This window comes from Callospermophilus lateralis, chromosome 12, assembly GCF_048772815.1.
Source record: "Callospermophilus lateralis isolate mCalLat2 chromosome 12, mCalLat2.hap1, whole genome shotgun sequence".
In the NCBI taxonomy this organism is placed as follows: domain Eukaryota; kingdom Metazoa; phylum Chordata; class Mammalia; order Rodentia; family Sciuridae; genus Callospermophilus; species Callospermophilus lateralis.
In genome coordinates this window covers 20999708-21025964 of record NC_135316.1, presented here as the reverse complement: position 1 = coordinate 21025964, position 26257 = coordinate 20999708, and the positions used below count along the sequence as shown (strand labels likewise).

Genomic DNA, 26257 nt, shown 5'->3' with positions numbered 1-26257 from the left:
ATGAAGGCCCTGCACTGCTGCTGCTGTCTCCGCCGCCTCCTGTCCTCCTTCTTCCTCCTACTGCTTCTGCCAGCTCTGAGGGGGCCGCTGGTGGTGTGGTTGCAGGCAGCCGAGGCCGCGCAGGGCCCCGGGCCTCCAGACCCTGGCCAGCGGACCTTGCCATTTCTGTCCCGGGCCCCACAGCTGCCCAGCAACCGGGCCATGCTCTGGCTGAAGCCTCAGGACCTCGAGGCACCTAAGGCAGGAATGGCAGCAGCCCCTGGGCGGGGCTTGCAGCAGAGGAAAACGGAGGAAAGGCCAGGGAAGGCTCAGTGGGTGGCGGCCTTGCCGTGAGCCCCAAACCTGGAGACAAGCCCATGACCCAGCGGGCCCTGACCATGTTAATGGTGGTGAGCTGCGCGGTGCTGGTGTACTTCCTGGTCAGGACAGTCAGGTGAGGCGAAGCCTGGATGGGGCACTCCCTGCAGCCAGACCTGGGCAGACCAGTGACCTCCTTCCTTTCCCGCAGCATCAGGGGCGCTTAGCTCAGAGAATGTGCTGTTCATAATCCTAAAGGCCTGTGGTACTTTCGGAGGAATTTAAACCTCCTAGTAGGTGCTGTCTTTTGTTTATAATCAGCATTCTACCTCCAAATCTCTTCATCTTGCCTGAGACTTGACTCAGCCTCAAAGGACACCTTTTTCCTGAAGTGGAAGTGATCTCAAATTCCCTTGAATTTCCATGATCACACAATCTTGTAACACTTTTCTCTTTCTGCTTCATGCAATTTTAAGTAACTAACTCATCAAAAATTTGCCTATCAGAATGCAAACTCCTTTAGGTCAGAATCCCCATTTGTAAGTTTTTGTGTTCTTTATTCAGTACTTCAGTGCTGCATTAATGTAGTGTACAGGGCCTTATTGTAGGTATTTTTTATATGATTTAGAAGGGAAGTTCTTGTTTACCATCAGTGTTTTTTAGATCCTTAATCTGCACCTAAATAATTGGATTATACCTAATTAGTTGGAAACCACCTCTCTGAAGAGTTAACATACAGCCAAGACCTTACCAGAAAGAGCTAGCCAAGAGAAGAGCTAACAAAAAGCTATCAGTCAGTTTTATTCTCTATAAAATAGGAGTAGTGGATGAGTTTCCAGGGTTGTTTTCCAAACCACTTCATATTTTCCCCATAAATATATATATATATATATATATATATATATATATATATATATATATAATCTTCATGAATTGAAGAAAATGAACATCACTTAGCTCAAATAGCTGATTTAAGAAGGTACAGTGGAAGCCAGTGTTGCTGAATATGGATCCAACATTCTATGGTCAAAGAAACCATGGGAAATTGTTGGTTTCCCCTGAGGCCTCTTTTGATATCTATAGTATTCAACTTTTCCAAATAATGCATTCTCTTATAAGTTTATAAGGACAAACCATTCATTGATATTATTTCAGATTCTACATTTCAGTTAACATTAATAAACTATCTCTTGCCAAATTTTGGTATAATATATATAAAAAAAGAATAACCATTAGTATCTGACAGGCATTTAAAACACCCCTCCATTTACAAGTTCATATCTATATATAACTGGACTTTCTCTATGTCCTAAATCCAAACATCACTTTGCACGATTGAATTTAGAATCAGAAAATCTAGCACTTTCTACTTTACATCTATTCTTATTTTCTATCTCCTCTCATTTTAGACCAGATACTAACTGAATTTGGAAAAAAAAAGTGCCATTCTTTTCACCATTTTTATTTTTGTTTCTGAGAAGTTTTTACAAAAATATCTAAATTATAATTTATTATATTTTTCAAATATTTAATTTTTAGTTGTAGTTGGACAGAATACCTTTATTTTGCTTATTTATTTTTATGTGGTACTGAGGATCGAACCCAGGGTCCCACATGTCCAAGGTGAGCACTCTACCACTGAGCTACAACTCTAGCCCTTATAATTTATTATTTTGAACCAATAACTATTTAAAAGTTTATTAAGGTTTAATTAATATATTAAATTTTAAAAAATATATTTTTAGTTGTAGATGGACACAATACCTTTCTTTCACTTATTATTTTTTTCTTTTAATGTCTTGGTGAAGATCGAACCCAGTGCCTCACACATGCTAGTTGAGCGCTCTACTACTGAGCCACAACCCCAGCCCAGTATATTAAATATTGATATACTCAATCTACATAAACAATAGTCCTTTGAAGGTCTTTAATAATTTTTGAGAATGTAAAGGGATTCAAACCATTTGAAAATTACTGGTATAAGTAATATTGTTGAACTAGATACTGTTGATTCACAAAGACCATCAAATTCAGGCCAAAACTATTATACAGGAATTAAAGTTGTTAAATTACCTATTATAGCAACTATTAAGGGCATATTGCTATTTCATATGTATATATATGTGCATATTTACACACACACACACACACACAATGGATAGTGGAATACTTTTCTTGGTATTCTCTTAAATTTTTTTCCACTTTGGTTTATTTGTAATCTAAAATACAAGTGATTATCATCATTGATTTTCCTGTCTTCATTGCTGTAAAACTTGAAAATTACAGCCATTTCAATCAGATTCTATTGGATAATGCAATATCATATTGTATGAGAACTGCCAAATGCTGAACCATGGCTAATAAAAACTACATTCTTCACCCAGTATTTAACACATTCATGTAGTCCAAGTTCTAAATTTAGTAGGTTACCTAAGGTCCAAAGCTTGATTGATGTTAACGATGTCTGGGCAATGTTCGGGGTCCACAATTTTTGTTTCCAGATTATGCTTTTCATTTTGGTGGATGCTCATTTTGGCCCCCGTTTCCAAAATATGTGCAACAGTGAATCAGCATTAGTTGTCTGTGCCAAGGGGGGAGAATATGCCAAAATTATCATTCCCTTTACTGTTATGAGATGACACTGAGACTATTTTACTTGTAAAATTTTATGATATTGAACTCTGAGATTTCCAAATTGTCTTCGAATGTAATTCAGTTATATTTTTAACTGAAGAAGTATTTGGAAGAACAGTCAGTTGCTTTCCAGAGTAACTGAAAAATATATGCAAGGAACACTGAAGGTACAGAATAAATTTTCCAAGATAAACTTAATGTCAATGAAAGAAGCTTATTTGTTTAATTCTTTACTCTATGCCCAATGGTGAACAAAATATAGTGAGCACTGAATAAGTAGTTGCTGAATGAGTAAATATACTAGGTTAATTCTTCATATTACTGTACAGTTAGATTATGAAGTTTAGAAATTTAGAGATAATTGCTACTTAGTGATAGAAGAAATAAGTATGAAGATCTTAATACTAACATTTTATTCCTCTTTGTGAAAGATTCTTACAGTAAAAATATATAAAGCTAAAACAGAATCACTTTAGAGGGCTGTTATTATTTTTGAGCATGCACATTGATTATATAAAAGCAATTTCTGGTATGAGTATGTGAAAATTGTCCATACTTTAAAAGCAGAGAATCATTTCTCTTTTCATACCATGTCACTGCTGCTATTTCTTTTTTTATTCAGTATGGTGTATTGGAAAGACACCAATGCTGGGACTCCAACTCTTCCATTCTTTTACCTCTGTAATCTTTGGCAAAAGTCACTTAAGCTCTTCAATTTCAGAACTCCTTCTTCTATGAAATGAGGATAAAGGCTATTTGATGTGGTATAGATGTGTGTGAAATTTAGCATCCATAGCCTTCATTCTGGCAATCAGTATTTATTCAGGGGGGATCCAACATGGCGGTGGGCACACAGGCTGCACTTTTAATGCACTCCCAGTCATGGGGTCATAAAGTCACAAGGATAACTCTTGGATTCTACCAACGGAGATTCTCCTAGCAAAATTCCACTGAAGAGAGACCGCCCGGGAGCTACTAGGATTTTTTTGAAGCGTCTGTGTGACCCAGGAGAGCGGGACCCTGCCACTAGACGCGGAGTTCCAGATTCACCAGCCACAGTCCATGCACCGTGGGCACAGCTGCAGATCCGTCCACCCCCCCCCCCCCCGCAGCCAAAGTGACTGGGTCCTGCTAGACGCCGAGACACAGCTTGGCAGGAAGAAGTCTTTAGCCAAGCCTCCACGAGCCAGGAGCTGAGGTGAACCGGGCTGGACCAGTCCCACCCCTCCCCTCGGTCACTCCGGCAAGAAGCCTGGGGCCCGTCATAGCAGAGAGGTGACGTCATCGGAGTTCGGCCGGCGGAATTCCTTCCCTACAGAATCCACTTTAGCAGGTGCGTGACTCCCCATACTGATACAAGCAGCCAGGAAATGTCATTGACTTCTCAGGGGTCGTGTCCGTAGGGAAGCAGAGGGGATCCCAGACCCCAATTCCCCCATATCACCAGCGGTGACCCCCAAGGTCTTAGTGGCCAGTTTACCACAGCACTGGGGCTTAAAAGGGACACTCGGTGGGGCTGCAAGTGTAACTAGATCTCTGGAGAATCACTTCTGGGAAACAGGACCTGACTGGCAGGCTGACAGGAGGAAGGGGGTTAAGAGCTGGAGAAGTGAAATGGCTCTGGATTGACAAGTCTGAGAGACCCCCAGGAGATGCCCTACAGAGATAGCTCTAGGCAGGTAGAGAGCAGACGCTCCGCTTGGAGGGCACAGCTCCGCCTACTGGAAGAGAAGAAGGTGGATCTCTAAGACTTTAATTTTTGTTGTTGTTGTTGTTCTTGCCGTTGTCGATATTATTTTTTCTCTCCTTCTTCTCTCCCTGTTCCTTTCCCCCCCTTTTCTTCTCTCTTTCTATCCCATTTCAAGTTTTATTGTTCTTTTCATTCCCCTCTAATCTATCTCTCCCTCTATCCTTTTTTCTTTTGAACAGCACCTTCATTCCCCTACCCCCCAACTCTCATCCCAAGCATTACATCTTCCATTGCGTGTAATTGTCTAAATGCAAATAGGTGAATGTCTCGAGGCTGTCTATAAGACTCCTAAATACCTAGCTACTACCAACACCCTGATCCAATTGCCTGGTAGTATCCACCTTCAGTGGAGCAATCTTCTAAAGTAGCCAAGACATACTAACCATCGTACCACCAGAGCACCCACCCTAAACATATAGTCCTAAGAACAAACAGCAAATCATTATATGCATACAGAACCTAGAAGCCTTATATGAATTGAATGAATCAGCTTTAAAGTACAACAAAGCCCAACATTTCTAGGCATAATCTCCCACCACAAAAGAGAGACAACAGAGATATACAAAGCCAAAACAAATGTATAGGAGAAAGCAGTTACAAAGCAGTCAAACAGAGCTGGAAAGCAACGTGAACAATATGAAAAAACAAGGGAAAAAAGGGTTACAAACAATGCATGAGAATCTAAATATACAGGAGGACCTAGAAGAATCAGAAACATGGACAGGGAAAGAAATCAAGGCATACCTAATTCAGATGGAACGGAATATTAGAGAAGACATGAGACAGCAAATCCAAGCATTGAAAGTATATTTTGAAGAGGAACTAACCACACAAATTCAATCCGCAAAGAATGAGCTTTATCAGGAGATAGAGGTGTTAAAAAAATCAAGTTGTAATCATAGAAATGCAAGAAACCATAAATCAGATTAAAAGCGCTAATGAGAATATTACAAACAGACTAGATCAAGTAGAAGTCAGAACATCAGATAATGAAGACAAAGTTTATCAACTTGAAAAGAATATAGTCAACACAGAAAAGATGCTGAAATCTCACGAGCAATCTATCCAAGATATATGGGATCTCATCAAAAGACCAAATTTGAGAGTCATTGGGATAGAAGAAGGCACAGAGAATCAGTCCAAAGGAATGGATAGCTTACTAAATGAGATAATACTAGAAAACTGCCCAGAGATGAAAGATGGAATGGATTGCCAAATCCTGGAAGCTTACAGGACCCCAAACATCCAAAACTATAATAGACCAACTCCAAGACACATAATTTTGAAGATAGTTAACATACAGGACAAGGAGAGAATACTAAAAGCTACGAGAGAAAGGAGGCAGATTACATTTAGGGGTAAACCAATTAGGTTAACAACTGATTTTTCATCACAGACTTTGAAAGTGAGAAGATCCTGGAACAACATATTTCAAACACTGAAAAATAATGGATTCCAACCAAGAATACTGTATCCAGCAAAACTAAGCTTCAGATTTGACAATGAAATTAAAATATTTCATGATAAACAAAAGCTAAAAGAATTTGCAGCCAGAAAACCAGCAATGCAAAGCATTTTGAGCAAAATATTACAAGAAGAGGAATTGAAAAATAGCGCCCAAAACTAACAGTGGGAGGTATCTCAGTAAATGGGAAGAAAAATAACCAAAGAGGGAAAACTAGCCAATCTAAAATAAATAAATAAATAAACATGACTGGAAGTACAAACCATATTTCAATTGTAACCTTAAATGTTAATGGCTTAAATTCACCAATCAAGAGACATAGGCTAGTAACCTGGATTAAAAAAATAAATCCAACATTATGCTGCCTTCCAGGAGACTCATATGTTAGGAAAAGACATACACAGACTGAAGGTGAAAGGTTGGGAAAAATCATACCACTCACATGGCCATCGGAAGCAAGCAGGAGTGGCCATTCTCATATCGAATAAAGTCAACCTCAAACCTAAGGTAATCAAAAGGGATAAAGAAGGACACTATATACTGTTAAAAGGAACCATCCACCATGAAGACATAACAATTATCAATTTGTATGCACCAAACAATGGTGCTGCAACATTCATGAAACAAACTCTCCTCAAGTTCAAGAGTCAAATAGACCAAAACACAATAATTATGGGGGACTTCAACACACCACTCTTGCCATTGGACATATCCTCTAGACAAAAGCTGAACAAAGAAACTATAAAACTCAATAACACAATCAATAACCTAGACTTAACTGAAATATATAGAATATATCAACCATCATCAAGTGGATACACATTCTTCTCAGCAGCACATGGATCCTACTCAAAAATAGACCATATATTATGCCATAGGGCGACTCTCAGTAAATATAAAGGTGTGGAGATAATACCATGCACCATATATGACCATAATGGAATGAAGCTGGAAATTAATGATAAAAGAAGGAAGAAAAAATCCTGCATCACCTGGAAAATGAACAATATGTTACTGAATGATCAATGGGTTACAGAAGATATAAAGGAGGAAATCAAAAAATTCCTAGAGATAAATGACAATACAGACACAACATACCGGAATCTATGGGACACAATGAAAGCAGTTTTAAGAGGGAAATTCATTTCCTGGAGTTCATTGCTCAAAAAAAGAAAAAACTAACAAATAAATAAACTCACACTACATCTTAAAACCTTAGAAAAGGAAGAGCAAAACAACAGCAAATATAGCAGAAGACAAGAAATAATTAAAATCAGCAGAAATCAACGAAATTGAAACAAAAAAAAACCATTGAAATAATTGATAAAACTAAAAGTTGGTTCTTTGAAAAAATAAATAAGATCAACAGACCCTTAGCCATGCTAACGAAGAGAAGAAGAGAGAGAACGCAAATTACTAACATACAGGATGAAAAAGGCAATATCACAACAGACACTACAGAAATACTGAAGATAATTAAAAAGTATTTTGAAACCCTATATTCCAATAAAATAGAAGATAGTGAAGATATCGATAAATTTCTTAAGTCATATGATCTGCCCAGATTGAGTCAGGAAGACACACACAATTTAAACAGACCAATAACAAAAGAAAAAATTGAAGAGGCTATCAAAAGACTACCAACTAAGAAAAGCCCGGGACCGGATGGGAATACAGCAGAGTTTTACAAAACCTTCAAAGAAGAATTAATACCAATACTTTTCAAGCTATTTCAAGAAATAGAAAAAGAAGGAGCTCTTCCAAATTCATTCTATGAGGCCAACATAACCCTGATCCCAAAATCAGACAAAGACCCTTCAAAGAAAGAAAACTATAGACCAATATCTCTAATGAACTTAGATGCAAAAATTCTCAATAAAATCCTGGAGAATCGAATGCAAAAACATATCAAAAAAATTGTGCACCATTATCAAGTAGGATTCATCCCTGGGATGCAAGGCTGGTTCAATATACAGAAATCAATAAATGTTATTCACCACATCAATAGACTTAAAGATAAGAACCATATGATCATCTCAATAGATGCAGGAAAAAGCATTTGACAAAGTACAGCATCCCTTTATGTTCATAACACTAGAAAAACTAGGGATAACAGGAACTTACCTCAACATTGTAAAAGCTATATATGCTAAGCCTCAGGCTAACATCATTCTAAATGGAGAAAAACTGAAGGCATTTTCTCTAAAATTTGGAACTAGACAGGGATGCCCTCTCTCACCACTTCTGTTGAACTTAGTTTTTGAAGTACTAGCAATTAGACAGACAAAAGAAATTAAAGGCATAAAAATAGGGAAAGAAGAACTTAAATTATCGCTATTTGCAGATGACATGATAATATACTTAACAGACCCAAAAGGGTCTACAAAGAAACTGCTAGAGTTAATAAATGAATTCAGCAAAGTGGCAGGATATAAAATCAACACACATAAATCAAAGGCATTGCTGTATATCAGCAACAAAACTTCTGAAATGGAAATGAGGAAAACCATTCCATTCACAATATCCTCAAAAAAAAAAAAAATAAAATACTTGGGAATCAACCTAACAAAAGAGGTGAAAGATTTATACAATGAAAACTACAGAACCCTAAAGAGAGAGATAGAAGAAGATCTTAGAAGATGGAAAAATGTACCCTGTTCATGGATAGGCAGAACTAACATTATTAAAATGGCGATATTACCCAAAGTTCTCTACAGGTTTAATGCGATGCGAATCAAAATCCCAACGGCATTTCTTGTAGAAATAGATAAAGCCATCATGAAATTCATATGGAATAACAAAAGACACAGAATAGCAAAAACAATTCTATGCAGGAAGTGTGAATCTGGAGGTATAGCGATACCAGAGTTCAAACTTTACTACAAAGCAATAGTAACAAAAACAGCGTGGTACTGGTACCAAAATAGGCAGGTGGATCAATGGTACAGAATAGAGGACACAGAAACCAATTCACAAAATTACAAATTTCTTATATTTGATAAAGGGGCTAAAAACATGCAATAGAGGAAGGATAGCATCTTCAACAAATGGTGCTGGGAAAATTGGAAATCCATATGCAACAAAATGAAACTGAATCCCTTTCTCTCGCCATGCACAAATGTTAACTCAAAATGGATCAAGGAGCTTGATATCAAAGCAGAGACCCTGCACCTGATAGAAGTAAAAGTTGGCTCCAATCTACATATAGTGGGGTCAGGCTCCAAATTCCTTAATAAGACGCCCATAGCCCAAGAGTTAATAACAAGAATAAACAAATGGGACTTAGTTAAACTAAAAAGTTTTTTCTCAGCAAGAGAAACAATAAGAGAAGTAAATAGGGAGCCTACATCCTGGGAACAAATCTTAACTCCTCATACTTCAGATAGAGCCCTAATTTCCAGAATATACAAAGAACTCAAAAAATTAAACAATAAGATAACAAATAACCCAATCAACAAATGGGCCAAGGACCTGAACAGACACTTCTCAGAAGAGGACATACAATCAATTAATAAGTACATGAAAAAATGCTCACCATCTCCAGTAGTCAGAGAAATGCAAATCAAAACCACCCTAAGATACCATCTCACTCCAGTAAGACTGGCAGCCATTAGGAAGTCAAACAACAATAAGTGCTGGCGAGGATGTGGGGACAAGGGTACACTTGTGCATTGCTGGTGGGACTGCAAATTGGTGCGGCCAATATGGAAAGCAGTATGGAGATTCCTGGGAAAGCTGTGAATGGAACCACCATTTGACCCAGCTATCGCCCTCCTTGAACTATTCCCTGAGGACCTTAAAAGAGCATACTATAGGGATACTGCCACATCAATGATCATAGCAGCACAATTCACAATAGCTAGACTGTGGAACCAACCTAGATGTCCTTCAATAGATGAATGGATAAAAAAAATGTGTCATCTATACACAATGGAGTATTATGCAGCACTAAAAAATGACAAAATCATGGAATTTGCAGGGAAATGGATGGCATTATAGCAGATTATGCTAAGTGAAGCTAGCCAATCCTTAAAAAACAAATGCCAAATGTCTTCTTTGATTTAAGGAGAGCAACTAAGAACTGAACAGAGGGAAAGAGCATGAGGAAAATATTAACATTAAACTGAGACGAGTGATTGGAGGGAAAGGGAGAGAGAAGGGAAATTGCATGGAAACGGAAGGAAACCCTCACCTTTATACGAAATCACATATATGAGGTTGTGAGGGGAAAGGGGGGGGGAGGGAGAGAACGGAACAACAACAGATGAGGTAGAGAAGGAAGATGGGAGGCGAGGGGAGGGGGTATAGTAGGGGATAGGAAAGTCAGCAGAATACAACAGTCACTAATATGGCATTATGTAAACATTGTGAATGTGTAACTGATGTGATTCTGCAATTTGTATTTGGGGTAAAAATGGAAATGCATAACTCACTTGAATAAAATGTATGAAAGATGAAAAAATTTTTTTAAAAAAAGTATTTATTCAGCTGCCTAATACTGTGCACTAAAGATATAGTTGTGTTGATAGGAATCAACATTTCTGTTTCTGTGGTACTTGTATACTGGAGGAGCAGAGAGTCATTCATCAATCATACAGATAGTAAACATATAATTAAATGGTATCAAATTGCAGAATCACAGATCCTCCTTATATAATCTTTCTCCATTCTACCTTCCTGTCTCCTTCCCAGCCTGCTGTGATTATGATTCTATTTTTTTTTTTTTTTGAGATCAACATTTTTAACTTCCACAGATGTGAGGATATGCCCTATTTGTCTTTTGTTCATTTAGTATAATGTTCTTCAAAATACAGATTGGAGGAATAAGTTGTAGTGTTTCACTGCATAATAGGGGGCTGTGTCGATTACAACAATTTATTATATGTTTTATGGAATATTGGAAGAGAGAAGTATGACAGCTCCAAAGATGAAGAAATGATAAGGACAAATACTAGTTTTGATTTCATCATTACATAGTGAATATTTGTATTAAGCCATGACACTGTATCCATATATGAGTATATTTATTATGTTCCAAGTAAAAATTAAATTATAAAAACTTCAAAACGAAAAAAATGCAGATCCTATTAATATTTATAGGAAACAAACTATTTAATTTGATTATCCAAGCTGGTAAATGAAACATAATATTAGGTTTCTTTCAAAAAACCTTTCTTTATAACTAAAACATTATTTTTGAGTTTTTATTGGCCATCTTAATAGCAAATAGTTATAAAATATTAATCTGTCTCTCATATAATGCTACATATTTTATGTACATTTTTCAATTTAATTCTTGCAAAAACTTTTGAAATTGGTAATATATTCTTGAGATAACTGAGGCTGAGCAAGTTTAAATAGTTTGTCCAGGCATACCCATCTAGGATTTGAATAAACCCAGATCTACTTGAACTTACTTAACAAGTTTAAATACTGGGCTTCTTATGAGGAAAATAAGTGATTTAAAGTCATATAACATGTAAAAATGTCTAATATATGAAAAAAATAAACTGTGTAATATATTTGAGTTTTTGTTGAGTGACAAATAATAAACCTCCACATTTTACAATTTTATAAAAATGATTCAACTTGAACATTTATCGATTATCATGTCTGTGTCAAGGTGAAATGATTTCTGATGCTATCTCCTCCCCTCATTCAAAGATTTTCTTAATTTGCTATATGTAGTCAGAAATGGTGATATTTTAAAGCAACGTCTGTTATCTGATCATACATATATCTTTAATTCTTTCTGAAACCAGACACTAATAAAATATGTCTGTGTGACTGGTAACCACCTCTCTCCCATCTAGTTACTTAATTGTATGAGTTAAGAAATTAATTTTCTTCCAGAATTGTGATTTCAACATATAAAATCATGATATTGATAGAAATTATTCAACTGGGCTAAAATGGACTACATTGTCTACTTAGTCATTTGTGTATTTAGTCACTGCTATTGATTTAGAAAATATTATTGGGCACCTAATATGTATCAGTACCAGGCCCTGTGGCAAGGATTAGCTGCACATAGATGGGAAAGTCTTTGCAATTATGGATCACTATTCTAGTTGTTTATGTATCCAATGAAGCAGAATTTTTCTACCAAGCAGATTGTCCTGTTTCTCCTTCATTTATACAGCTTTCACCTATAGTAAGGATGGTAATAGTTCTAATTGTTATCTCACCAAATGTTTATTGTGGGAGAAATAACACAAATAAAGGAGTAAGGTGTACTGCAAGAAAATAAATAGTCACCAAAACAAGGGGTGTGCATTGCTCTAGGATTTTAGGAATGAGTATTAATTATTATATATTCCATGCTACTAGATCTTTCCTTTTTAACCCAGCAATTTAAAACACCAGTCCATTCTTAAGTTGTTTTCTTCTGCTGACTTCTGTTCCCTTATTTTCCCTTATCCTATTTCATTGTATCCTGACAGGTGTGTGTGGAGAGGGGGAGTCAACATCCCTGAGGTCTAATCCAAGCTTCACACATGAGTTACATGCCATCTGTAAGGTTCAGCCCATGCTTTGTGAAATAGAAAATATCTACTTGAAAGGACTGTTTCAAAGATCTATTTAAAGTACTAAGCATAGTTTCTGGCATATAATAACTCCTCAAGATATTTTTGTAGTAATGATTATTGTTCCTCTCCTCATTTTTTATTTTGACTATATATCTTCATTTTTTTTCTGTGATGTAGACATAACTAAAGCTTTTTGGAGTACTTCTAAAACAATCTTTTTTCTCTGTTCTTAAGTATGCGTTACTAGGATTTTATATATTTAAGCAATATGTGTTATAGATACAGTTTTGAGAGGTAAAATACATTTTAATTTGTTGGGATATTAAGCCAAAAGAGTGCTTTCCAACTGTTTTCATATTATGACACATAGAAATTGACATCCATATAGAATAAATATATGAGATAGTATTCCCTTAGACTCTGCCTAGTTGACCTCAAGAGCTGAGGGGAACTTTGTATCAATTCATCAGTAACCATACAACATGCTTGTTGGGAGGTTTTTTTTTAAGGATGATGCTGATTGTGAATTATGTAAACAAGTGCTCAGATAAGTAATCATATGAACCACCTTTAAACCCATGCAAATCAGTTCATAGTACTTTGGAGTTTCTGTTATACCTCCCAAACTATCCTGGATATTGGAGCTTAAATGACAATACAAGTCATGTTTGACCTCAAAGTGCTCATTATCCAGTAAAGGAGCATTGTTGCCTTTTGTGGTTATAAATTCAGCTTGTCAGAATATCACAACAAGAGACTAAGGTGGTTGAATGTAGCTTCTCTGAAATCTCATTTCTGTACATAAGGCTATTTGAAAAGCCATTTAACAATGTAACAAAACTATTATATTTGTCTAGAAGACTGAGGGTTTTACAATTGATATCAGTCATCTAAAAGCTGGCCCTGTAACTAAATCTACTTTCTGTTGACCTATACTCTTTGGATTTTGGTCATTCTTAGTAATCTTAAATCTGTAAGCAGGGAGAAGTTTGAATTAGAGATATAGAAAATTGCCTATTTAAGGATGATTGCCAATAGCGGGGACAGAGGCAGTAGAGGAGGATATTTGAAACTATAGGAAAGTAAGAAACCAAAGAAGCCATGAAAAGGGAATCTAAATAAAGCTCCTATGGAAGTAAAAGTATAGGCACGACTAGAGAGAGATTCTCCATTGAAGTGTCCCCATTCTCTACCTTGCTTTCCCTTCTTTTCTTGTTGCAGTCTGGCTTTTAATTATACCACTCTAAAGTTGCTCTTTAACAGGATAATTAATAAGCACATTGTCTCGGTTCTACAGATATTTCCCTTCTTTTCTATAGATATCAATACACTAGTTTTTCTTTGGTTTCTGTGACTTTCTGATTTTCTTCTTACCTCTTTATTTAGTTTCTTGTTTCTCCATGAATTGTCTCATCTATGAACAATTTTTCCTACTTTTAAAACTGTCCTACACATCTAATGTCCTGGAGAGTAGGGCTTGTACCTTATCCACCTTCGGTCCTTCAAGGCCCTGACCAGCTGCTGGAATACAAAGGCATTCACTGAATGTTTGTGTGAAAAAATGATTTTCACCCTGAGATTTCAGTGATGTCTGGACTTTTTCTTAACCCCTTATACTTTGATGGTTAGTGTTCTTTGGGTGATCTATGCATCCATCCATTTCTTTTATTTCCACCTCTAACCTTTTAATTGCTGTCTGAGTTATAGACTTTAGTCAGCTAACTCATTATTAGATAGGGATACAATCTCCTAAAATTCAACTTTGATACTACCATTTTTATCCTTCAACAAATTCTTGCTGCATTACTTTTATTAGGTGAATGGCATCATATCTATAGTTTCTCAAATTAGAAACCTGTGCCACCCCAAATTTGTCTGTTTAGTTACTGTTCACATCCAATCATCTAGCTTTAATTTCTAAATATTATTTTAGAATATTACCTCTTTCTGAATGACACTGTCCTTACATTATGCTCAACTCACACTAGGTTACTATAATAGATACTGTTCTTCTTTCTCCATTACAAATATGTCTGTCCTTGAACTTATCTTATACTGAATATATAATATTCCTTCCAATGTGTTTTTGATCACAATATGTTTTTGCTTATAATTCTTTATGACCATACTGTTGAATATAGTAGCAATAGCTACTGTATTGTTTAAAACTTAACTGAAATGACATTTAAAATCCCAGTCCATTAGATGCATTGGCCACATTTCGAGGCTCAATTATTGCATCACCAATAGCTACATTATTGAACAGAATGATGCAGAATAATTCTATCATTCTATAACATTTTCTTGGGCAGCAAAGTCCCATGGCATCTTATGGGATAAGGTTCATGTTTGTGAAATTTCATCTGCAGGTTTGCACTATCATCCAGGACAGTTGTCTTACATATGATAACTCAGCAGTTTCGCTACCTTTCATATTATGATATTGCCATTTCAACATAAGTCCTCCAGAGTAGTCAGGATTTGCTGTTAGACACAAGTGAATGCACAGGAGCTTTTGACTACCTTAGCAAAGAAATGGTAGTTACTTCTATTTATGTTTTATTTACCAAAAGTTTATATGAGCCTAACTGTATGAAAGTTGGGAGTTACACATGTGTATTTGGGGTTTGGTAAGGGAAGGTCCATGTGTGCTAAGCACTAATAATGTTACCATATGAATCCATATACCAGAAGATTGTAATACCTGGAAAAATGCACAACCCCTGTAGAACCCAGAGTTTGAATTCTAACTGAACATTCCTTCGTGTTACTCATCGGTTTCTTAAAGTAATTGATTGATTACATTTTTTTTATTTTTTAAGATGATCTTGCATCTTATAGAACAGTAAAACCAATTCTTATTTAAACTAAAAATAATGAACAATTAAATAATGCTTCTGAAGTTACTTTGATTGACATCACTTCCCCATGTTTTCTTGAAAATTATATAGAACATACAGATATGAATTGATTCCCATTGAAAAAGTATATTAATCTAAAAAAAAATGATGCTTCCGTGGAAAATCAACAAAATTTATCTGTTCTTTGATTGCTTAGTTTTGTTTTTCTTGCTTTTGGCCAATGAAATTATTCACTATGTATATTTATTTCTAGTACTTCAAAGCTTCTGACTCTATATTTTGCTTTCTTTTAGCTTAAGTTTTCTATGACATATCATTCTTTTCATGATAACTTGAATATCCTCATGAATCCTTTAATCTTCATAAAAAATTGACTCAGTCAAATGCCTCATATATGTGAGTGCATTTTTTTTTCCTATACTGACTTCTTAAATCACATATTCTGATTGGTTAATCTTATCTTTGTATTTCAGGCGTTAACACAGATCAAATCCACCCTTGATATTGACAATCCTGATCTAGAAAAGGTGCTCATATTAATATCATATTATTTTGGGGTGAGATTAGGTGATTTTACATGGTAGAAAACATAATTAACCAATGTGTATCATTCAGAAAAGTTTATAGTTAAAGCAATTTTTTCTCTGGAAGAAGTAGGACCAGAGGATCTAACAGATATCACAATAGTATTTTGTGTAGATTTTTACTAACATTTTATATATTTACATTCTATTTTTATAGGTGGGGTCTCTCTATAAACTAGTTGAACATAATACTGCAGTGATTGTCTATACCTCTACTGAAACTCAGGAATCTAAGGAGAACAGTTTGAAAACAGTTATGTTCTTTCTGTGGACTTCTAAATTTCTGAGGAGAGAATATAACAAAAAAGATTTGATGGGGCTGGTGGTGGTTGTGGCTCAGTGGCACCTACCTTACATGTTTTCCTAGCACATAAAAGGCACTGGTTCGATCCTCAGCACACATAAAAATTTAAAAAAAAATGTGTCCCTCTACAACCAAAGTATTTTTAAAAAGGGATTTTATGATCAAGATGTTGGTGGGACCACTGTGCTCTGCAGAAAAAAACAAGTGTGGAATAAAGCTTTGAAAATCTGTGGCCTGTTTGGAAACTGCTAAGAAAACATGTTCAGTTTAATAAGAGAGAAGGGCATGCTAATAGATCCTACATGAAAGATTCATTGAAGAAATAGGGTTATAAGGAATATACATCTAGGTAATATAAATTGGCAATGTGACTCAGAAGCTAAGATGCTAAATGTTTGAATCAGGAAGTTTTTAACTCTAAGAACTAGAATACACATTAAATTGTGTTGTTGTTTTCTTGTCATGAATGTGAATGGTTTGATGGTTTGGTTCGTACCCTTATAAGATAATGAAGAATTCTGAATTTTTTCATCATGTTCTCTCTATGTTAGGGCTACATAATCTCTAAAAATTATGTTCCCACAAAGTAGTATTTCATGCAGGATGGAGGGAAGGGGGCTGGGGCCTGAAAGGAGGCTTTCTCTTCTTGTTGTGTTTTTTTGTTTTTTTTTTTTCATTTTTGTTGTTTTATTTTTTAATCAGTGAGAAAAGTCTTTCCTAGAAAATCAACCAGAGACATTTTGTTCTATCTAATTTGTCTGAGCTGCTTCATTTCCTCTCTCTTAGATGATGACTGGCAAAAGGAAAATAATATTGTTATGATTGGTTTACATCAATTATTACAATCATTATATACTCCTTAGAGCTAGACTTTATTGCTTTCTAACAAAATCATAGTTCTGTAAGCTGTAAGAGGAAGGTTGTCTCAAAACAAAAAGCAGATTCCATTACAGTGATCAAAACTAAAAGATGGACTAATAAGAACAACATAAATCTATATGTTAAAGCAAGTAGATGCCAAGTCATTACTTTTACAATGGAAGGGTGAACAAAAAATATATTTCAACTAAAAAATTATTCAGTATGATACAATGTGAAATCATTGTATTGAGGATCATAAAATGTTTGTCAATTAATTTTGTGACCTTGGTTAGTATTACTTTAATTTATCATGAAATCACTTTAGCTTAATGATTTAAAACTCAATCAGGAAGTAAAAGTAGTTGTGTATGAATCCCAGCTTTCCAATTTATAGTCCCATATTTAATTTTCTCTAAACTCTGCCTTTTTCTATGTAATATGAGGGTACCTTCCTAATAGAATTGTTTGCAAAGATTATAAAAAGATAATGATTATAAGTTGCTTTGCTCAGTGGCTGGCATATGTGAATGTACAAGAGATATGAGTTATTCTTACGGAGATTATTTTGTGTCTAGAATTACAAATGTATATCTTACATAGTTTTTACTATGTTTTCTAATGCATTCACATGTTTTAAAACATGGCTGTCATTAATATTTTTTATACAATTTTTGGCATTTATAAGACAGATTACATTTGAAACATATTATTACATTGTATGAATACATGTATACATTTTAAACTTCTATTTATATGCAACATATATACATACATAAATATACATATAAACAAATATATATCTACACACACAAACACACATCCACACACACATAAAATATACACATTTGTGTGATATCTGACCTCTGAAACTATAATCAACAAGAAAGTAGGTCTGGGAAGACTGGAGTAGGGTAAAAAAGTGGGGAGTAGGGTAAAAAAGAAGATTGTAGAAGAAAACTAATAGGGTTTGCCATAGTGCCAGCCAGAGGCCAAGCAGGAGGGGAAACCAGAGAGTTCTTAGTAGATAGGAATTTAAAGTTGACTAGAAAAGATATTTATGCTGAACTTTTAGAAATGGAAGTCAGAAGAATTATCAAGGTACACATTCTAAACTTTAGGGTCAAAAAGGAAAAAAAAGAAATCCTTGTAAAGATAAAGAGGAGAAATGATGAGGAAATCATTTGTTGTATACTTTCATATGGGGCACTTTAAAGCCAACATATATGACAATATGACATTAACTTAGGACTTACTTCACCTGGTTGTCATCAAACAAGAGACAAAAATCTAAGTTCAGGAACTGATTATATGGACTGAATTACAAGAAACTAGATGAAAAAGGTATCTCTGAGGAAAAGCAACATTGCAGTGTTCTAAACACACATGGACATTCTTTTGATATTTTCTTTGTTAAACTTTGGATATTACCATTGAACAGTTTCCTGGAGATGAGCAGTGATAAGATACAGTTTGGGGACAATTGTCTATTTGATGATATACTTTGTCAAGGTTGTATTAAACTTGGAAGCTGTCAGGCCAATAGCCAGGACCCAATAAAAATTGCAAAAGGAGCCAAAAAAAAAATTCAGAAGCATAGTAGTCTGAGAACTTCATTATGGGGTCACATATACCTCAACCTCTCCTGGAAGCATTATTGCTATATATCAGAGTATACCAAGCATCATGATCTTGAGATTAAAAAGATTAGAACATTCATTCATATAGGTAGGCAAAAATATCTCTAGCATTGGAAATTATTCCAGATAGAATGCAGAGAATTTTTAAAAAGAATTAAAAATTCTGTTTGGCTTTTGAAAGGATATATGTCCATTATGTAAAGTATAGGTTAACTGTGTGTTAGAATATGAAAATTTTGCATATCAAAAGCTAAAAATGAAGCTCCATAGCATAGGATATACGCTAAATATTAGTGATTCTAGTTTGAGTGTGACAATCCCCTGAGATATACCTAAATGAGATCAAAAAGTTCCTAGAGTGAGTACCTATTTAAATATTCTAGTAATACAGTTTTGTTTTGAGACAGAAGGCAATTATTCACCTCCTGAGGTCCATATTAGAATTTGAAAATTGGCTAGATTCTTAGGTTTTGTTGTGGTATATTCAGAAGAGAATATTCTTATTGGCTCCCATTCCCAGAGGAGATGATTTCCATCTAAAATTGTAAATATCTTTGTTATAGAGAGAAAATGCTAGATATATTATTAATCTACATATTTCAGTCAGTTTACTTAACAGATATTTATTAGGTATTTATGAAAAAAACTGTGTACTATGGTGAGCAAAACAGGTAGAGCTCCTACTCCTATGAAACTAATGGTCTGGTAGAGAAGAAAAATATTAACTGAAATAAGTGCACAAGTACACATTTGATGAGTACTTTGCCAGTAAGGTGCATTCATACTATGGAGGCATTTTTGATCTAGCTAGATAGATCAGAAAAGGCTTTCCTAAATTAATGATACTTGATCTGAAAACTAAATAAATAAGCACTATTACAGCAGTAATGTCAGTGTAAAAACTGTCAATACAGTGGCAGAAAAAGTAGGGCCCCCATAAGGATTGAGAGAAGGGTTTGTGACTGGGCTATAGAAAGTGAAATGGAATGCGGAATGAAGACGAAAGTGGAGCAAGAGCTGCTAATATGAGCCAAGCTGTGCTCATATTTTGAAGATCATATTACAAACTCATTACTGAATGCTGAGGGAACTCATTGAAGATTTGAGGGGATAAAGGGCAGTTTAGTTTGTTGCCATAGTTGGTATAAGTAGTAAATTAGAATGCTCTTTTGATAGGAGAAAAGATGATAACATTGATACGGTGGAGCAACATAAAAGGATTTCAGTGATTCCCAGGAAGTACACTGGATAGGGCCTTGTAATTGGTGGCAGTTATGGAAATACATTAATCCTGCCTAATGTTAGGATAGCCTACTGCAGGAAGCATGGTTGACCGACAGCCTCCATCTGTTACAGTCTTTAATCCATTGTGGCATCAATACCAAGATCATAATTCTTAGGTATCTGCTTAGCCAGTAACTAAGTGCAGCAAAATCTAGCTATCCTGACTGACTTGGGACAGCTAATGGGTAGTCTTTGCTTAAAGACACACCATTGGCCTGATCAAAACTCTTTCAAAATTGCACTACAAGCTGCACATCTTACTACCCAGTTATCCTTTCTCACTGTTTTTTATGGGTCTTAAAACCTGTATCATCTGCTGTTGTATCTTCTGGCCTTCTCTATTTCCCTCTATCCTATGTAATAAATAAATCTTTTGCATGATGTATTAATTTTTTAGAGCTGTTATAAGAAAGTCTTACAAATGGGGTTAAACTTCTGTTGTTTGAACTGAGGGCCATGAGTGAAGAATCTCTTCCAGGCCTTTCTCCTTGGCTTGTGGATGACTGTCTTCACACTCACATGTCATTCATTTTGTATTCATGTAGTCTTAAAATTTCCTTTTTAATAAGAACACCAGACATAATATATTAAGTTTTACCTTAACGACCCAAGTTTAATTGAATACCTCTGTAAAGACCCTATCTTTAAGGTGTGATCTAAAGATCACATTCTCCAGTGCTGGGAGTTAGGACATCAATATGAATATTTAAAAGGCAAAGTTCTGCCCATAAAATGCTTTAATCTCTTATCAGTGTTTGCTTCCAAAAGTTCTAGAACTGAGAATTGATGGACTGAGTTATGAGAATGAGGTCTAAAAATGAGATGTCAAATTAGCAAAAATAACTTTTACTATTTATCTTGTATCCAATTTTATTTGACTTCCTGATGAAAGTCATAGACAACTAAAATTATAGCTCTCTAACTTATTTACTTACGCTACTATGGCAAAAATTATAGTTTTAAATTATTGTTTGGTCAATAATTAGATTCATTATTGGTCACTTTATGATAAAAATAGTCAATACAGATACTCTATATCAATAGTTGTGTATTTATTATTGAGGTTTACCCTGTTTTATCATCATGTCTAACAATATACCAAAGAACGTGCATGTGTAATTAACATTCTTCAGTATAGGTTGAATGTGTTATTGAGTAAATTAAGGAATATTATTATTTATATTGTTGATATTTAATACATACCCTACATATAATCCATTAAAATAAAACAAATGGAACAAAAGGTATGAGTCAATTCCAGTGGATGCAGCAAGTTGTAACAAGTTACATTGATTTGTACTTTTTTCCTTGCATAAAGTAGTAAAATTAAATGAAGTCTTATTCTGTTTTGTTTATTTTATGTGGCATCCAATTTTTATATACAGTTTTATCAAGCTTATCTTAGTACTTTTATTTTTATACTATCATTTCTACATGTAAGAACAGGAAATAGTTCTGACCAAGCTTAGTGTAATTGAACATTAAGAAATATTTGTCTATATTAAGACAGCTATTTGGTTACCAACTCAAATATCTAGAAAGAATATGATCAGGATAATTCTTTTGTGCATGCTATGTGCTGGGTGAATGTAATTCAATGTAAGTAATTGTTTAGATTTTAAAATCTTTTGTCCTTTTGGGCTTCCATACATTCTTTCTTGTATTTTGTTACATGAATTTCCTATTTTTATACTTCATTAGGAACCACAAAATATACTTTAATATTAGATAAGTATTTATTATGTGTAATAGAAAACATTTGCATATTATTATGTGGCAATAGATATATAATTATAAACACATATACAGGCAAGTTGAGCTTATTGAAACATTTATTGGTAAGAAAGAAAATATGGCTATGAAAATTAAAGATTTTTAAGCCCCCTTTACTCTTTTGTTTCAGAATAATATACACTGTATATCAATAGATAAAATTAGACTTTTTCTTGATGATACTTATTATATTTTACTTTTTTTGTATTTTAAATAGCTCATTGGATTAACACAATAATTTTAAGACTTTATAAGGGTTTTTGACCCTCCTTGAGGAAAAAAAAATCACAGCATATGATAGTAAATACGTTTTTTTGTATTTAATGTTTTATGGTCCTGCAGCTATCATGACCATGTAGCTATCTCTCCCTATTTGGACTAAGAGAAAACACTTTTCAAGAAGTAGCATATCAGTTCTAAATTCTACTTAATAATACATTGGTTTTATAATGTGATTCATTCTTGTATGAATTAGTACATAAAAATATTTAATTTATTTAAATTGAACTGAGTTCCCCACTTATTTAAAACTTAACAATATTCTGCCTGTTTATATGAAATAGGTTTCTGTTTTTTAAAAGATTCATGTTTGGAAGATATATTTTATACCCATGATTACAAAAAAGAAACCTACAATACAAAAATATTTGTTGAATGTATATATGTATGCATGTATAGGTAGGACACTATCTTCTAGGGGCTCACACGTCGTGTTTGAAAATGCTTATCTATCATTGAAGTTGGTGCCACTCAATTTGTCATGCAAACCCTCAACAAATATTTTAAAAGCATCTTAACTATATGTATATTGTGATTATATAATAGTGAATAAAGCAAGTATAGTTGCTCCACTCTTGGATCTTAATGGGAGAGACAGAAAAATCAACACCCACATAAACATATACCCTCTCTTTTCAAAGTTTTTTGTTCTCTTAAGTCTATGTTGAGCATAAAAATTTTTATTTCTTATAAATTTCTTGGTTAGTATGGTTCTGGGGAGCAGAGAGACACACTTTAAGAACCACTGGTTTAGGATAGAACTTTTCATCACCATTGGAATCACTTGTAGAACTTTAATAAAATAATGATGCTTAATTCCTATTCCTGAAAATTCTAATGCAATTATGTCCTGAGCATGCTACTTTTTAATGGACACTAGGTGATTCTGATGTGCAGCCTGTGATATGTTGCAAGCTACCAGTCTAGAATTTGAGTATATATGTATACATACAGTTTCTTTATGTTGCAAAAAATACCTAATCCTAAATAATGATAAGAAAATATGGAGGCAAAGATGGAATAGAAGGCTTTGGTAAAGTTGTACCAAGGTTTAGAAAATTATCTATCAGCACCACCAGTTGTCAGTGACAAAAAAAGAGTATGTCAGCCATGGAAGCAATCATAGGAATACATTTTGTTTAATGAATCATAAGTAATCCTTGGTGTGAATTATATACTTGAAATATGACCATCTATGTATTGAGTGCCTCCTATGTCAGACACGTAGGGATTGTTTATTTTAAATTTAGAATATAAACTAAGGATTATCTATCTGATATTAAAATAATTTTTGTTCATTAATTTGCTGTATTTTGTAGGATGAGAAGAAGAAACTGAAAAACTAGGAGATACAGAGTTTTGGACACTAACATAGAAATCATGGAATTAACACCTCTAGAACAAGATGATGATGATGAAGATAACACATTGTTTGATGCCAATCATCCTAGAAGGTAAGTATTCAGTAGTTTAATTCCATATATAAGGAAGCAAGTCCTTGCCAAGAAAACTTAAGATGTAGATGTTCACTTAACAGTTTTTATTCTAATTGATATTATTGAGTTCTCTTTAATGAAGTTCTGTGTGCTATCCAGCCAATAGCTCACATTCACATTGCTATTCTGAAATAGCCATAAAGAATACAATACATCTGCCTCCAATATCTTTATTGTAGGTTTCCTTGCAATGCTTTAGTTTTAACTTCTTTATTCTTACAATATGTATTGTGTGTGTTTGTGTGAGGGGGAATTTAGTAATCTTTTTCTTTTTATATTCTGAAGGCATTTTGTTTTCCATTTGAATTATTTTATTTACAAATAGTACTTCAAAACAGAATTGTAGAGTTAATTGTGTTCTGATAGTTTAACTGTGTAAATAAAATATATGTATTTAGATTTATTCTCACTCCATTTTAAGACCTTTCCTAAGATATTTGGATAAATGAAATTACAAGGGTATTGAGTTAATGCAAATAGAATGAGAAAAAGATGCAGTGAAGATCCTACACATTAAGTAAAGATATGTTAGGATAAAAAAGGATTTCTTAGGTCAAGGAAAATTATTATCAAGGATCAGGTACAAATTTAAAGAGTACAGAAATCTTGGAATTAAAAAGAAAAGAATGAACAAAACTCAGGCTATTAAATTTCATGTATTTAGTATATATAATGTATAGAATCTAAATTTTACATTTTTGTATTTTAATCAATAAATGGTATATATGTATTAAATCCCATATTTTAGTGTATTGTGTATGTACGTATTGAGTCATATATACAAATAAAATTTTATGTATATATTATTATAAATTAATATAGAAAAAAAGGAATTACCAATACTACTGAAAATTCCCATGTATTTTTAAAATTTTATTTTTATATATTTATTGTATATATGTGTATGTTTATATACATACATATATAAGTATATAAAAGGTATCTGGGGATGTAGCTCAGTTTATAAAGTGCTTGCCAACCCACGCACAAGGCCCTAGGTTAAATCCCCAGCACAACCACAAGAAAACAACAACAACCAAAACACTCATAAGTATATAAAAGAACTTCAAGTAATGACAAAAATTTATACATTTTATAAAAAATATATTTATATACTTTTAATTATACAATTATATTAATATTAGAACTTAGATAGGCAATGTGAACAAAAGTCTTAACCTCTCATTAATATCTTAGCCTCTTAAAAAACAAACATGACTAAAATATATACACGTTTATAACATTTGGTTTGGCTCACTAAAAACCTATTAAATTGCTTATCAATGTTGTAGAATTTTCAAGAAGGTTAATATAGTTGACTGTTAACTTTTTTTATGCTGTGTATCAGATAAATTTGTGGATTTTCATTTAAGAGTCACTAAATATATTTGGTACTTTATGCACTAGAATTAAAAACTGAATAATATGTAATAGAGTCGGGAATAAAGACTTATTAAAGGAGTTACTAATCATATCTCTCATCTTGGGCTCACTCTAAGAAAGTGTTTTAATAATTAAGATGGCAGTGGAATCTCACTCTTTTTAATATTATTATTGTTAAAATTAAAAGTTTTCATAGCTATTATATTGAAATAATTTAGATACATATGAGGCATCTGCTCTGTACATAGAAATGGAAGGTAGGAAACAAAATTGTTAACAACTTAAGATTGTCTCCAAGCCAGGCATGGTGGTGCATGCCTATAATATCAGCAGCTCAGGAGGCAGGAGGGTTGAGAGTTCGAAGCCATCCTCAGGAATGGTGAGGCACTAAGTAATTTAGTGAGATCCTGTCTTCCTGTCTTTCAATAAAATACAAAATTGGGCTGAAGATGTAGAACAGTGGTTGAGTGCCACTGAGTTCAATCCCCAGGACCAAAAAAAAAAAAAAAAGATTGTCTCCAAAGATGGACTTAATTTGAACTCCAGTTCATCTATTTCAGCATGCTAGTTAAAGACAAAGCCTGCAAAGTTCAATAGTTGTAAAAGGTAATGCCTCACGAATAAAAAAGATCTTGTATAATTATATGCCAACAGATTTGATAACCTAGAAGAAAAGTAAATGGCTAGGATTGTACAACCAAAATCTAATCAAGGATAAATTGAAACCTCAACAGACTAATAACGAAAGGAGATGAAATCGGTAATCAAAAATTTCCCAAGAAGTGTGCATGGTAACACATATGCCTATAACCTCAGCTGTTCAGGAGGGTGAGGCAGGATAATTATGTGTTTGAGGCTAGCTTAGGTAACATAACAAGGTCCTGTCTAAAGCAGAGAAACAAAAAATCCCAAGACAAATTACTTCACAAAGTTAATCATAACAAATTTTCAAAAAGAAATCAATGCCAGTCTTTCTCAAAATATTTTTTCTTTACTAAGGGAACATACCAAAGATACAACAAATGAAAGTTACAGGTTAATATGCCCTTGATGAACAAAGTTGCAAAAATTCTCAATGAAATTCTACCGAACTGAATTCTATAGAATATTTAAGTGAGA

At 34.1% G+C, this 26257-nt stretch overlaps 1 pseudogene; it reads left to right on the top strand.

The window, feature by feature from the left end:
• Window positions 1–23717, top strand: LOC143411315 (membrane protein FAM174A-like; annotated as a pseudogene).
• Window positions 23718–26257: the final 2540 nt, after the last annotated feature.